The 15,239-nt window shown below is 43.2% G+C and overlaps 1 protein-coding gene across 3 annotated transcripts in view; it reads left to right on the forward strand.

The window, feature by feature from the left end:
- The window catches only part of LOC140735215 (netrin-3-like), a 430,472-nt gene that overhangs the window by 185,180 nt on the left and 230,053 nt on the right, over positions 1-15,239 (forward strand). The window lies entirely within an intron of this gene.

The following is a 15,239-nucleotide window of genomic DNA, read 5'->3' on the forward strand; positions in this document are numbered from 1 at the left end:
TGAACTAGCTCACTTTGATACAAACCCAGGTTAATTGATACAAATAACAATAGAAGCAATCCCTTACATTTCAGTTTCTACTTGTCAGTGTCACTCATCAGTAAAGTGATGAATCATGTATTCAGCTCATTGTCAAGAGTCACTTACATGCAAGTAGCCTCTTCTTTAATGAAAATATGGATTTGGTGAGAACCAGTCAGAATTTATTACAGTGCTAAGTTCTGGAAGGGGGGTATTAAACACTGTCCTTGATATCAAGGAGGCATTTTTCAAGTGTGGCACCAAGCAGCCCTGGTAAAAGTGAAGTCAATGAGGTCCAAGGAGACAACATTCCATTGAAAAGAGCTGTACTACACACAGAGGAAGAAGACTTGTTGGAGGCCAATTATTCCAGGACATCAGAACAGGGGTTCTTCAGAGCAGCAACCAAAGCCCAAACATATTAAGATACTCCATCAACAACTTTTCTTCCATCATAATGTCAGAAATAGTGATAATTGCTAATGACTGCATAATGGTCAATTGCACTCACAACTTCCCACCGAATGAAGAAGACTTTGTCTACCGACAGCAAGACCTAAAGATCATTCGGGCATAATAAGTGAAAATAAGTTTCCTGGCACAAGTGGCAGAAAATCACTTTGTCTAACAGACAAGTGCCAAAACCCCTGTTTCTGAAATTTAATGATTTTACAATGGCCAAGTCCCACTATCAACAAACTGGAGGTTCTCCGTAATTAGAAGCTAGGCTGGCTCAGTCTTATAAAACCATGAGTATTAAAGAAGATCACAGGTACATACAAGATGTTTGAAATCTTGAGCAAAACATGCAGATACTGGAGGAACACAGCTGCTCAGTAGAACTGGACAGTCAGGCTAATGAACAGTAAACACAAAGTAAAGGCCCGAAACACCCAACAATCCGAGGATGTATTACTGACGATGTGTCCCAATGCACACCCGGTTCGTTGAACCAAGTGGTGTCGGACCACGATAATGAAAGACATGGGCCAGATTAACCTGGCTTCCCCATACAAGCCTATCCACCATAGCAGTTCATACATCTCCACTCAATACTCTGCAGCCTAACCTCTCCCAGCCAAACATATACATCCACCAGCCCAACACTCAAACCTAATCCTAAAGTCCAAAAGGGACACATGCCCCCACAAACCCTAGGCACTTCCCGATTAACCCAGGCTTCAGCCCCACAAACCCTAAGCACAACCTGATTAACCCTTGCTAAACCCCCACAAACCCAATGTCCTACGTCAGGAGGAGCAAGATTCAACAAAGGCAAGTGTTGGACCTCGTCAGTGAAGGCGTGGGCCAGATCAAAGTGGCAGGGTCGCGTGAAAATGAATCTCAAGTGACGAGATCAAAAAGCACAAGAGGGCTGATTCACCCACTGCCCGCATAATCCCAACACTACAACACTACAAACTGCATCCGGAAAGGAAACAGCATTATGAAGGACCCCGTGCACCCGTCATACAATCTCTAATCCCTCCTGCCGTCTGGGAAAAGGCTCCGAAGCATTCGGGCTCTTACGACCAGACTATATAACAGTTTCTTCCCCCAAGCTATCAGACTCCTCAATACCCGAAGCCTGGACTGACACCTTGCCCTACTGTCCTGTTTATTATTTATTGTAATGCCGATACTGTTTTTGTGCACTTTATGCAGTCCAGTGTAGGTCTGTAGTCTAGTATAGCTTTCTCTGTGTTTTTTTATTACGTAGTTCAGTCTAGTTTTTGTACTGTGTCATGTGAACCATGGTCCTGAAAAACGTTGTCTCATTTTTACTGTGCACTGTACCAGCAGTTATGGTCAAAATGACAATAAAAGTTGACTTGACTTGACTTGAGGTACACTGCAGATGCTGTGGTCAAATCAAGACGTACAAACAAGCTGGATGAACTCAGCAGCATCCGTTGAAAGGAGCAGTCAATGTTTCGGGTCGAGACCCTTCGTCAGGACTAACGAAGGAGGGCAGGGGCCCTATAAAGAAGGTGGGGGGGAGGGTGGAAAACCAATCAGAGGAAAGATCAAGGGGTGGGGGAGGGGAAAGCAGGGAGGGGATAGGCAGGAGAGGTGAGTACTGCCATGATGAGGCCAAACTTCGGTTGGAGGAACAACATCTCATACACAGTGTGTGTAGTCTCCAGCCCCTTGGTATGAACATCAAGTTCTCCAACTTCTGGTAATTCCCTCCCTCTCCCTTCCCCCATCCCACCTTCACTCTGTCTCTCCTCTTCTAGCTGCCTATCACCTCTCATGACTCTGCCTTCTTCTACTACCCATAGTGCTTTCCCCTTAGATTCCTTCTTCACCTCTCCTGCCTATCCCCTCCCTGCTTTCCCCTCCCCCATTCCTTGATCTTTCCTTTGATTGGTTTTCCACCCTCCCCCCACCTTCTTTATAGGGCCCCTGCCCCCCCCCCTTTAGTCCTGACGAAGGGTCTCGACCTGAAATGTTGACTGCTCCTTTCAACGGATGCTGCCGGACATGCTGAGTTCATCCAGCTTGTTTGCACATCTTGAGGCTAATGAACAGTCATGTCCCTTCATTGACCATAAGATATAGAGCAGAATTAGGCCATTTAGCCCATCATCTGCTTCGCCATTTCATCATGACTGATCCATTTCCCTCTTAGTCCCTAGCCCCTGCCTTCATGCCCTGAGATTTGGTATGTCAACAAACCACTCAAAAAATTATATATATGTACTGTGGAGAGCATTCTGACAAGCTGCATCACTGTCTGGTGGGGGTGGGGGCTACTGCACAGGACCAAAAGAAGCTGCAGAGGGTTGTAAATTTAGTCGGCTCCATCTTAGGTACTAGTCAACAAAGTTCCCAGGACATCTTCAAGGAGTGATGTCTCAAATGGCAGCATCCATTATTAAGGATCTCCAGCACCCAGGGCATGCCTTTTTCTCACTGTTACCTTCAGGTTGGAGGTACAGAAGCCTGAAGGCACACACTTAGCGATTCAGGAACAGCTTCTTCCTCTCTGCCATCTGATTCTTGAATGGACATTAAACCTGTAAGCACTACCTCACTTTTTTGATATATAGTATTTCTGTTTGTGCACAACTTTTAATCTATTCAATATATGTGTACTGTTAACTATCTATTCACCCATTTATTTATTTATTCATTCATTCATTCTTCTTCTATATTATGTATTGCATTGAATTGCTGCTGCTAAGTTAACAAATTTCACAGCACACACAGGTGATAATAAACCTGATTCTGATTCTGATTCTGACTAGTCAAGAAACTATCAACCTGGGCCCTAAATGTATCCATTGATTTGGCCTCCACAGCCACCTGTGGCAATGAATTACAAAAATTCATCACTCTCTAGCTAAAGACATCTGCCTCATCTCCACTCTAAATGGATATCCTCCTACTGTGAGGTTGTGTCCTCTGGTTATAGACTCCCCCACCATAGGAAACATCTTCTCCACATCCTCTCTATCGAGGCCTTTCAACAGTGGATAGGTTTCAGTGAGGTCACCGTTCATTTTCTAAATTCCCGTGAGTACAAGCCCAGAGCCATCAAGCTCTAACCAGCGAATAATGGTGTTCCATGGGGGTCTGTTTGAACCGATTCTTTTACGTTATATGTCAGTGATTTGGATGATGGAATTGATGGCTTTGTTGCAGAGTTTGCAGACGATATGAAGATAGAGATATGAAGTTAGAGAGAAGATTAACGCAATAGAAAGGAAGGACATTAGCCTGGAGGATGTGGAATCAATATGGGTAGAGCTGCATAACACTAAGGGGCAGAAAATGCTGGTGGGAGTTGTGTACAGGCCACCTAACAGTAGTAGTGAGGTTGGGGATGGCATTAAACAGGAAATTAGAAATGCGTGCAATAAAGGAGCAGTAGTTATAATGGGTGACTTCAATCTACATATAGATTGGGTGAACCAAATTGGTAAGGGTGCTGAGGAAGAGGATTTCTTGGAATGTATACAGGATGGTTTTCTGAACCAACATGTCGAGGAACCAACTAGAGAACAGGCCATTCTAGATTGGGTATTGAGCAATGAGGAAGGGTTAGTTAGCAATCTTGTCGTGTGAGACCTCTTGGGTAAGAGTGACCATAATATGGTGGAATTCTTCATTAAGATGTAGAGTGACATAGTTAATTCAGAAACAAAGGTTCTGAACTTAAAGAAGGGTAACTTTGAAGGTATGAGACATGAATTAGCTAAGATAGACTGGCAAATGATACTTAAAGGGTTGACGGTGGATATGCAATGGCAAGCATTTAAAGATCGCATGGATGAACTACAACAAGTGTTCATCCCAGTTTGGCAAAAGAATAAACCAGGGAAGGTAGTGCACCTCTGGCTGCAAGGGAAATTAGGGATAGTGTCAATTCCAAGGAAGAAACATACAAATTAGCCAGAAAAAATGGCACACCTGAGGACTGGGAGAAATTCAGAGTCCAGCAGAGGAGGACAAAGGGCTTAATTAGGAAAGGGAAAAAAGATTATGAGAGAAAGCTGGCAGGGAACATAAAAACTGACTGTAAAAACTTTTATAGATATGTGAAAAGAAAAAGATTGGTTAAGACAAATGTAGGTCCCTTACAGTCAGAAACAGGTGAATTGATCATGGAGAGCAAGGACATGGCAAACCAATTGAATAACTACTTTGGTTCTGTCTTCACTAAGGAGGACATAAATAATCTTCTGGAAATAGTAGGGGACCGAGGGTCTAGTGAGATGGAGGAACTGAGGGAAATACATGTTAGTAGGGAAGTGGTGTTAGGTAAATTGAAGGGATTAAAGGCAGATAAATCCCCAGGGCCAAATGGTCTGCATCCCAGAGTGCTTAAGGAAGTAGCCCAAGAAATAGTGGATGCATTAGTGATAATTTTTCAAAACTCCTTAGATTCTGGATTAGTTCCTGAGGATTGGAGGGTGGCTAATGTAACGCCACTTTTTAAAAAAGGAGGGAGAGAGAAACCAGGGAATTATAGACCGGTTAGCCTGACATCAGTGGTGGGGAAAATGCGAGAGTCAGTTATCAAAGATGAGATAACAGCAATTTGGAAAGAGGTGAAATCATCGGACAAAGTCAACATGGGTTTGTGAAAGGAAAATCATGTCTGACAAAACTTATATAATTTTTTGAGGATGTAACTAGTAGGGTGGATAGGGAAGAACCAATGGATGTGGTATATTTAGATTTTCAAAAAGCTTTTGACAAGATCCCACACAGGAGATTAGTGTGCAAACTTAAAGCACATGGTATTGGGGGTATGGTATTGATGTGGATAAAGAATTGGTTGGCAAACAGGAAGCAAAGAGTGGGAATAAATGGGACCTTTTCGGATTGGCAGGCAGTGACTAGTAGGGTACCGCAAGACTCAGTGCTGGGACCTCAGTTGTTTACAATATATATTAATGATTTAGACGAGGAAATTAAATGCAGCATCTCCAAGTTTGCAGATGACACGAAGCTGGGCAGCGGTGTTAGCTGTGAGGAGGATGCTAAGAGGATGCAGGGTGACTTGGATAGGTTAGGCGAGTGGGCAAATTCATGGCAGATGCAAATTAATGTGGATAAATGTGAGGTTATCCACTTTGGTTGCAAGAACAGGAAAACAGATTATTATCTGAATGGTGGCCAATTCGAGAAAGAGAAGGTGCAACGAGACCTGTGTGTCATTGTACACCAGTCATTGAAGGTGGGCATGCAGGTACAGCAGGCAGTGAAAAAGGTGAATGGTATGTTGGCATTCATAGCAAGAGGATTCGAGTACAGGAGCAGGGAGGTTCTACTGCAGTTGTACAAGGCCTTGGTGAGACCGCACCTAGAGTATTGTGTGCAGTTTTGGTCCCCTAATCTGAGGAAAGACATTCTTGCCATAGAGAGAGTACAAAGAAGGTTCACCAGATTGATTCCTGGGATGGCAGGACTTTCACATGAAGAAAGACTGGATCGACTAGGCTTATACTTGCTGGAATTTAGAAGATTGAGGGGGGATCTTATTGAAACGTATAAAATTCTAAAGGGATTGGACAGGCTAATTGCAGGAAGATTGTTTAGGTGTCACAGTTTAAGGATAATGGGGAAGCCTTTTAGGACCGAGATGAGGAAAAACTTCTTCACACAGAGAGTGATGAATCTGTGGAATTCTCTGCCACAGGAAACAGTTGAGGCCAGTTCATTGGCTATATTTAAGAGTGAGTTAGATATGGCCCTTGTGGCTAAAGGGATCAGGGGGTATGGAGAGAAAGCAGGTACAGGGTTCTGAGTTGGATGATCAGCCATGATCAAACTGAATGGCAGTGCAGGCTCGAAGGGCCAAATGGCCTACTCCTGCACCTATTTTCTATGTTTCTATAGGTGGACGGGCAGGTAGCTGAGGAAGTAGAGAGGCTACAGAAGGACTTAGACAGATTAGGAAAATGAGGAATGAAATGACAGATGGAACACAGTGTCAGGAAGTGTATGGTCATGCACTTTGGTAGATGAAATAAAAGGGTTGACTATTTTCTAAATGGAGTGAAAATATAAAATACTGAGGCACAAAAGAACTTGGGAGTCCTTGTGCAGGATTCCCTAAAGGTTAATTTGTAGGTTAAGTCTGTGGTGAGGAAAGCAAATGTGATGTTAGTATTCATTCCTAAAGGACTAGAATATATTGGAATAGGCTGCCAACGATGGCAGTGGAAGTGAATATGATAGGGTCTTTTAAGAGACTCCTGGATAGAATCATGGAGCTTAGAAAAATAGAGGGCTATGGGTAAACCAGGGTAAGGACATGTTCGGCACAGCTTTGTGGGCTGAAGGGCCTGTATTGTGCTGTAGGTTTTCTGTGTTTCTATGTTCTTTAAAAGCAAGGATATGGATAAAGGAATAACATTGGGTGTATGTTATAGACCCCCTTAATGCTGATCATGATTTTAGTATATAACTCTATCAGAATATTAAAAAAGCAAGTTCTGAGGGTGATGTTATAGTTATGGGTGAACTTAATTTCCCATATATTGAATGGGAGAACCCAGTGATTTATGGATTACAGGAATCACAGAAAATCATTGTCGACTTCAGGAAGGTGCAGACAGACCAACCCCTCTGTGACTACATGGCTCCTGAACGTATAGTGAGTTAAGTGCACCAAGTTCCTGGGCGTTCACATCATGGATGACCTCACCTGGTTCCTCATTATCACTTCCCTGAACAAGAAGGCACAGCAACGCCTCCACTTCCTCCTTCTGGTATAGGAGTAGTCAAGCATCAGAACAGAAGTTCCTACAAAGGGCTGTGAGAACAGCTGAGAGGATCAAATGGGTCTCCCTACTGCCTAGCGGGGACATTTAACAGGTGCGCTGCCTACACAATGCCCTTATTTATTATTATTAAAGATCCCACCCATCTATCCAACATCCTCTTTGACTTTCTACCATCAGGCAGGAAACTACGACACATAAAAACAAGAAGGGTCAGGATGAAAAACAGTTTCTTCCCCCAGACCATTAGGCTTCTGAGCTCTCAGCTGCATCGTATTCAAAGTGTCACTGGTTAATCTCTAGTTAGACCATAAGACATAGGAGCAGAATTAGGCCATTCAGCCAACTGAGTCTGCTCCACCATTCCATCATGACCAATTCCTGATCCCACTCAACTCCATACACCCACCCTCTCACCATATCCCTTGATGCCTTGACTGATCAGGAAACGATCAATTTCCACCTTAAATACCCCCACAGATTTGGCCTCCACCATAGTCTGTGGAAGAGCATTCCTATTTTACCTTAATCCTACCTTATCCTGTTCCATACCTTACAATATTTATTATTAATGCACTTTAGTTTGTTATTCATGTGTGATTCATCTAAAGATTTTAACTCCATAAGTTATCCTGTGATATGTGTGTTATGTGTACTACTGTGCTTTATACCCTGGTTGGAAGAAACGTCGTCTCATTTCTATATGCACTATATGGTTATATACATTTATGTAGTTAAATGACAATAAACTTCACCTGAACCTGAACTTGAAAGCAAATTCATTGAGTTGTTGAATGATTGTTTTCTGACCCAGTATGTTAATGCACCAACAAGAGGGGAGGCCTGTCTAGCCTCGATATTCTGTAACAATCAGGATAGAATTTTGAGTACAGAAGTTGCTGACCCTTAGGAACAAGTGATCATAACGTTGTTAGTTCCAAGTTTTTTGGGAGAGTATTTCAGTAAAAACCAAAGCCGCTAATTTGAATTTCAGAAAGGTAAAGTTTGTGCACATGTGGCCAAGACTTTGAAAGGTAAACTGGAAGGAACTGCTTGACGTTGAGTCAGTTGAGAAACAATGGGGTCGATTTAAAGAGATAATACATGCAGTGCAGGAAATATACATACCCAAAGTCAGGAGAAGCAATAAAAACAGTAGATCAACTACATGGATGAATAAAAATATACATTAAAATTATTTAAGAAAAACTGCTATATAACGAATACAGAAAAATAGAGTACTGATGTTAACCGTAGGGTATATGAAAATATGAGAGCTAAAGTCAAGAGGGAAATTTTGGGTTTCCAAGAGGCAGGATACTTGGTAGTGCGGAGGAGCAGAGGGATCTGGGGATACATGTCCACAGATCCCTGAAAGTTGCCTCACAGGTAGATAGGGTAGTTAAGAAAGCTTATGGGGTGTTAGCTTTCATACGTCGAGGGTTAGAGTTTAAGAGACACGATATAATGATGCAGCTCTATAAAACTCTAGTTAGGCCACACTTGAAGTACTGTGTCCATTTCTGGTTGCCTCACTATAGGAAGGATGTGGAAGCATTGGAAAGAGTACAGAGGAGATTTACCAGGATGCTCCCTGGTTTAGAGAGTATGGATTATGATCAGAGATTAAGGGAGCTAGGGCTTTACTCTTTGGAGAGAAGGAGGATGAGAGGAGACATGATAGAGATATACAAGATATTAAGAGGAATAGACAGAGTGGACAGTCAGCGCCTCTTCCCCAGGGCACCACTGCTCAGTACAAGAGGACATGGCTTTAAGGTAAGGGGAGGGAAGTTCAAGGGAGATATTAGAGGAAGGTTTTTCACTCAGAGTGGTTGGTGCCTGGAATGCACTGCCTGAGTCAGTGGTGGAGGCAGGTACACTAGTGAAGTTTAAGAGACTACTAGACAGGTATATGGAGGAATTTAAGGTGGGGTGTTATATGGGAGGCAGGGTTTGAGGGTCAGCACAACATTGTGGGCTGAAGGGCCTGTAATGTGCTGTACATGTAGAAGGATATTGCTGATAGTGATAGTGCTAAGATTGATCCAAAGAGGTTTTTCAATACTTTAGTGGTAAAAGAAAAGTCAAGGAGAAAGCTAAGTGTATTAGTAATAATATAGGGGTGTTAAGTTATTTAAGGAAAGACATAGCAGATACTCTTAACTCATATTTCGCTAAAATATTCACTTACAAAGATGTTAGCAATATGCCAATAAGTGTAGAGAAAAATAAAGTTGTTTTAATTGACTTAGAGATTTTAGAAAGTGAAGTCTTGCATTAGCTGAAAAGCCTGAAGCAGGGCCAGACAACATATTGAATATCCCAGAGTACTTAAAGAGGTCTCTGATAAGACCATAAGACATAGGGGCAGATTTTGGCAAATTCACCATCCTCTATCAAAATAAATTTCTCTGCATCTCTTTTTTAAATGGACACCCCCCTATCACAAGGCTGTACCCTCTTGACCTAGACTCCCCCACCATGGGAAACATCCTTTCCACATCTATTCTGTCTAGGCCTTTCAACATTCAAAAGGGTTCCATGAGGTTCCCCCCCCTCCCCCATCCTTCTGAATTCCAGCCAGTACAGACCCAAAGCCATCAAACGTTCCTTGTATGATAATCCTTTCATTCCTAGAATCGTCTTTGTGAACCTCCTCTGAAACCTCGCCAATCTTTTCTTAGATGAGGAGACCAAAATTGTTCGCAGTGCTCAAGAGAGTACTTACCAGTGCCTTATAAAGCCTTAGCATCACATCCCTGCTCTGGTATTCTAAACCTCTTGAAATGAATGCTAACATCTTAGATTTTTTGGATTTATAGAACATAGTCTGCACATTTATTTCTACTACCAAAGTATGACCATGACCATGCATTTTCCAGCATTGTATTTCATTTGCCACTCTCATGCCCATTCTCCAATCTGTCTTTGCAGCCTACCTGTTTCCTCAACACTACCAGCCCCTTCACCAATCTTTGTATTTGCAAACTTGGCAACAAAGTCACCATTCCATCATCTAGATCATTGATACACAGCATAAAAAGCAGTCCCAACACCGAACCCTGCGGAACACCACTAGTCACTGGCAGCCAACCAAAAAAGGATCCCTTTATTCACAATCTCTGCCTCAGCTGATTCTCTAACCATGCCAGTAACTTTCTCTGATATGTAAGCAGCCTCATATGTGGCACCTTTTCAAAATTTATGATTATATATACAACCCCTAACATATATTTTTCAAATGTCATTAAAGACTGGTGAAATCTGTAACAATTTAAAGTAGGCTAACATTGTCCCAGTGTATAAGAACGATGACCACACTATCCTTGGTGACTATAGACCAGTTAGTATAACGTGTGTCATAGGCAAGATAATGGAAACATTAATAAAGAATGAGCTGGAAAAGCAGCTGATAAGAACAGGCATGTTAGCAGCATGGGTTCAGAAAAGGGAAATCAAGTTGAACTAATATGCTGGAGTTCATTGAAGAGGTGACTAAATTTATGATAACCATAACACATAGGAACAGAATTAGGCCATTCAGCCCATCGAGTCTGCTTTGCCATTCCATCATGGCTGGTCCCAGAAACCACAACACTCCATATACCTGCCTTCTTGCCATATACTTTGATGTCTTGACCGATCACGAAACTATCAACTTCTACCTTAAATATACCTACCGACTGTGGCCTCCGCCACAGTCTGAAGCAGAACATTCCACTGATTAACTATTCTCTGGCTAAAAATTCCTTCCAATGTCTGTTCTAAAGGGTTGCCCTCAATTGTGAGGCTGTGCCCTCTAGTTCAAGATACTCACACCAGAGGAAACATCCTTTCCATATCCACCCTATCTAGTCCTTTCAATATTGGGTGTTTCAATGACATCCCCCACATTCTTCCAAATTCCAGTGAGTACAGGCCCAAAGCTGCCAAATGCGCCAAATATGTTAACCCCTTCATACCCGGAATCATCCTCGTGAACCTCCTCTGGACTCTCTCCAATGATAGCCCAAAATTGTTGACAAGTGCAGCCTGACTAGTGGCTTATAAAGGCTCTTGATTGTCTCCAATTTTTTTATATTCTACTTCCATTGAAATATATGGCAACGTTGCATTTGCCCTCTTTACCACAGACTCAACCTGTAAATTAACCTACTGGGAGTCTTGCACGAGGACCCTGCAGTCCCTCTGCACCTCTGATATTTGAACCTTCTTCCCATTTATATAATAGTCCACACCAGGTCGGGGAGAGTGAGGAGGTGATAGAGAGGAGCTATAGGCAGGTAGTCACACCGTGGCCTGGGGAGACAGATAAGTGGGTAACAGTCAGAAGAGGGAGGGCAGGAGTCAGAGGCTAGAGAGTACTCCTGTGGCTGTCCCCCTTAACAATAAATACTCCTGCTTGAGTACTGTTAGGGGAAATGGCCTACCTGGGGGAAGCAACAGTGGCCACAATTCTGGCACAGACTCTGGCCCTGTGGCTCAGAAGGGTAGGGAAAGGAAGAGGATGGCAGCAGTGATAGGGGACTCTATAGTTAGGGGTCAGACAGGCGATTCTGTGGACACAGGAAAGAAACACGGATGGGAGTTTGCTTCCCAGGTGCTAGGGTCCGGGATGTTTCTGATCGTGTCCACGATATCCTGAAGTGGGAAGGAGAACAGCCAGAGGTCGTGGTACATATTAGTACCAACAACATAGGTAGGAAAAGGTAGGAGGTCCTGAAAACAGACTACAGGGAGTTAGGAAGAAAGCTGTGAAGCAGAACCACAAAGGTAGTGATCTCAGGATTACTGCCTATGCCACGTGACAGTGAGTATAGGAATAGAATCAGGTGGAGGATAAAGGTGGAAGTCACGGAGGGATTGTCTACAGAGTCTCTGTAGATGGAAGTTAGGAACAGGAAGGGGTCAATAACTCTACTGAGTGTTTTTTATAGACCACCCAATAGTAACAGGGACATCGAGGAGCAGATAGGAAGACAGATTCTGGAAAGATGTAATAATAACAGGGTTGTTGTGGTGGGAGATTTTAATTTTCCAAATATCAATTGGTGTGTCCCTGGAGCAAGGGGTTTAGATGGGGTGGAGTTTGTTAGGTGTGTTCAGGAAGGTTTCTTGACACAATATGTAGATAAGCCTACAGGAGGAGAGACTGTACTTGATTTGGTATTGGGAAATGAACCTGGTTAGGTGCCAGGTTTCTCAGTGGGAGAGCATTATGGAGATAGTGATCATAATTCTATCTCCTTTACAGAAGCATTGGAGAGAGATAGGAACAGACAAGTTAATTGGAGTAAGGGGAATTATGAGGCTATCTGGCAGGAGCTTGGAAGCTTAAATTAGGAACATGTTCTCAGGGAAAGGGACGGAAGGAATGTGGCAATACAGGAACCATGGTGCACAAAGGCTGTAGTAAATCTAGTCAAGAAGAAAAGCTTACAAAAGGCTCAGAGAGCTAGGTAATGTTAGAGATCTAGAAGATTATAAGGCTAACAGGAAGAAGCTTAAGAAGGAAATTAGGAGAGCCAGAAGGGGCCATGAGAAGGCCTTGGTGGGCAGGATTAAGGAAAACCCCAAGGCATTCTACAAGTATGTGAAGAGCAAGAGGACAAGACGTGAAAGAATAGGACCTATCAAATGTGATAGTGGGAAAGTGTGTATGGAACCAGAGGAAATAGCGGTGGTACTTACTGAATATTTTACTTCAGTATTCACTATGGAAAAGGATCTAGGTGATTGTAGTGATAACTTGCAGTGGACTGAAAAGCTTGAGCATGTGGATATTAAGAAAGAGGATGTGCTGGAGCTTTTGGTAAGCATCAAGTTGGATAAGTCACCGGGACCGGACGAGATGTACCCCAGTCTGCTGGGGGAGGCAAGGGAGGAGATTGTTGAGACTCTGGTGATGATCTTTGCATCATCAATGGGGATGGGAGAGGTTCTGGAGGGTTGGAGGGCTACGGATGTTGTTACTTTATTCAAGAAACGGAGTAGAAATAGACCAGGAAATTATAGACCAGTGAGTCTTAACTCAGTGGTTGGTAAATTGATGGAGAAAATCCTCAGAGGCAGGATTTATGAATATTTGGAGAGATATAATGTGATTAGGAATAGTCAGCATGGCTTTGTCAAAGGCCTTACAAGCCTGATTGAATTTTTTGAGGATGTGACTAAACATAACGATGAAGGAAGAGCAGTAGATGCAGTGTATATGGATTTCAGCAAGGCATTTGATAAGGTACCCATGCAAAGCTTATTGAGAAAGTAAGGAGGCATGGGATCCAAGGGGACATTGCTTTGTGGATCCAGAACTGGCTTGCCCACAGAAGGCAAAGAGTGGCTGAAGACGGGTCATATTCTGCATGGAGGTCAGTGACCTGTGGTGTGCCTCAGGGATCTGTTCTGAGACCCTTACTCGTCATGATTTTTATAAATGACCTGGATGAGGAAGTGGAGGGATGGGTTAGTAAGTTTGCTGATGACACAATGGTTGGGGGTGTTGTGGATACTGTGGAGGGCTGTCAGAGGTTACAGCGGGACATTGATAGGGTGCAAAACTGAGCTGAGAAATGGTAGATGGGGTTCAACCCAGATAAGTGTGAAGTGGTTCATCTTGGAAAGTCAAATATGATGGTAGAATATAGTATTAATTGTAAGACTCTTGGCAGCGTGGAGAATCAGAGGGATCTTGGGGTCTGAGTCCATAGGACTCTCAAAGCAGCTGCGCAGGTTGACTCTGTGGTTAAGAAGGCATACGGTGTATTGGCCTGAGTCAATCGTGGAATTGAATTTAGGAGCCAAGAGGTAATGTTGCAGCTATATAGAACTGTGGTCAGACCTCACTTAGAGTACTGTGCTCAGTTCTGGTTGCCTCACTACAGGAGGGATGTGGAAACCACAGAAAGGATGCAGAGGAGATTTACAAGGATGTTGCCTGGATTGAGGATCATGCCTTATGAAAACAAGTTGAGTGAATTCAGCCTTTTCTCCTTGGAGCGACAGAGGATGAGAGGTGACCTGATAGAGGTGTCTAAGATGATGAGAAGCATTGATCGTGTGGATGGTCAGAGGCTTCTTCCCAGGGCTGAAATGGTTGCCACAAGAGGACACAGGTTTAAGGTGCTTGGGAGTAGGTACAGAGGAAATGTCAGGGGTAAGTTTTTTACGCAGAGAGTGGTGAATGTGTGGAATGGGCTGCCAGCAATGGTGGTGGAGGCAGATATGCTAGGGTCTTTTAAGAGACTTTTGGATAGGTACATGGAGCTTAGAAAAATAGAGGGTTATAGGTAAGCCTAGTAATTTCTAAGGTAGGGACATGTTCGGCACAACTTTGTGGGCCAAAGGGCCTTATTGTGCTGTATGTTTTCTATGTTTCTAAGTACAACCTCTCCTCTTGTAGGCTTATCTACATATTGTGTCAAGAAACTTTCTTGAACATACCTAACAAACTCTACCCCATCTAAACCCCTCACTCAAGGGAGATGCCAATCAATATTTGGGGAATTAAAATCTCCCACCACAACAAACCTGTTATTATTACACCTTTCCAGAATTTGTCTCCCTATCTGCTCCGCGATGTCCCTGCCACTATTGGGTGGTCTATAAAAAACACTCAGAAGAGATATTGACCCCTTCCTATTCCTAACTTCCACCCACAGTGAACGGTAGACAACCCCTCCATGACTTCCTCCTTTTCTGCAGCCATGACACTATCTCTGATCAACAGTGCCATACCCCCACCTCTTTTGCCTCCCTCCCTATCCTTTCTGAAACATCTAAAGTCTGGCGCTCTAAGTAACCATTCCTGCCCCTGAGCCATCCACGTCTCTGTAATGGCCACAACATCATAGCTCCAAGTGCTGATCCATATTCAAAGCTCATCTGCTTTATTTATGATACCCCTCACATTAAAATAGACACATCTCAAACCAACAGACTGTGTGGGTCCCTTCTCTATCACCTGTCTATCCTCCC

The sequence above is a fragment of the Hemitrygon akajei genome, chromosome 11 (genome assembly GCF_048418815.1).
Source record: "Hemitrygon akajei chromosome 11, sHemAka1.3, whole genome shotgun sequence".
Taxonomy (NCBI): domain Eukaryota; kingdom Metazoa; phylum Chordata; class Chondrichthyes; order Myliobatiformes; family Dasyatidae; genus Hemitrygon; species Hemitrygon akajei.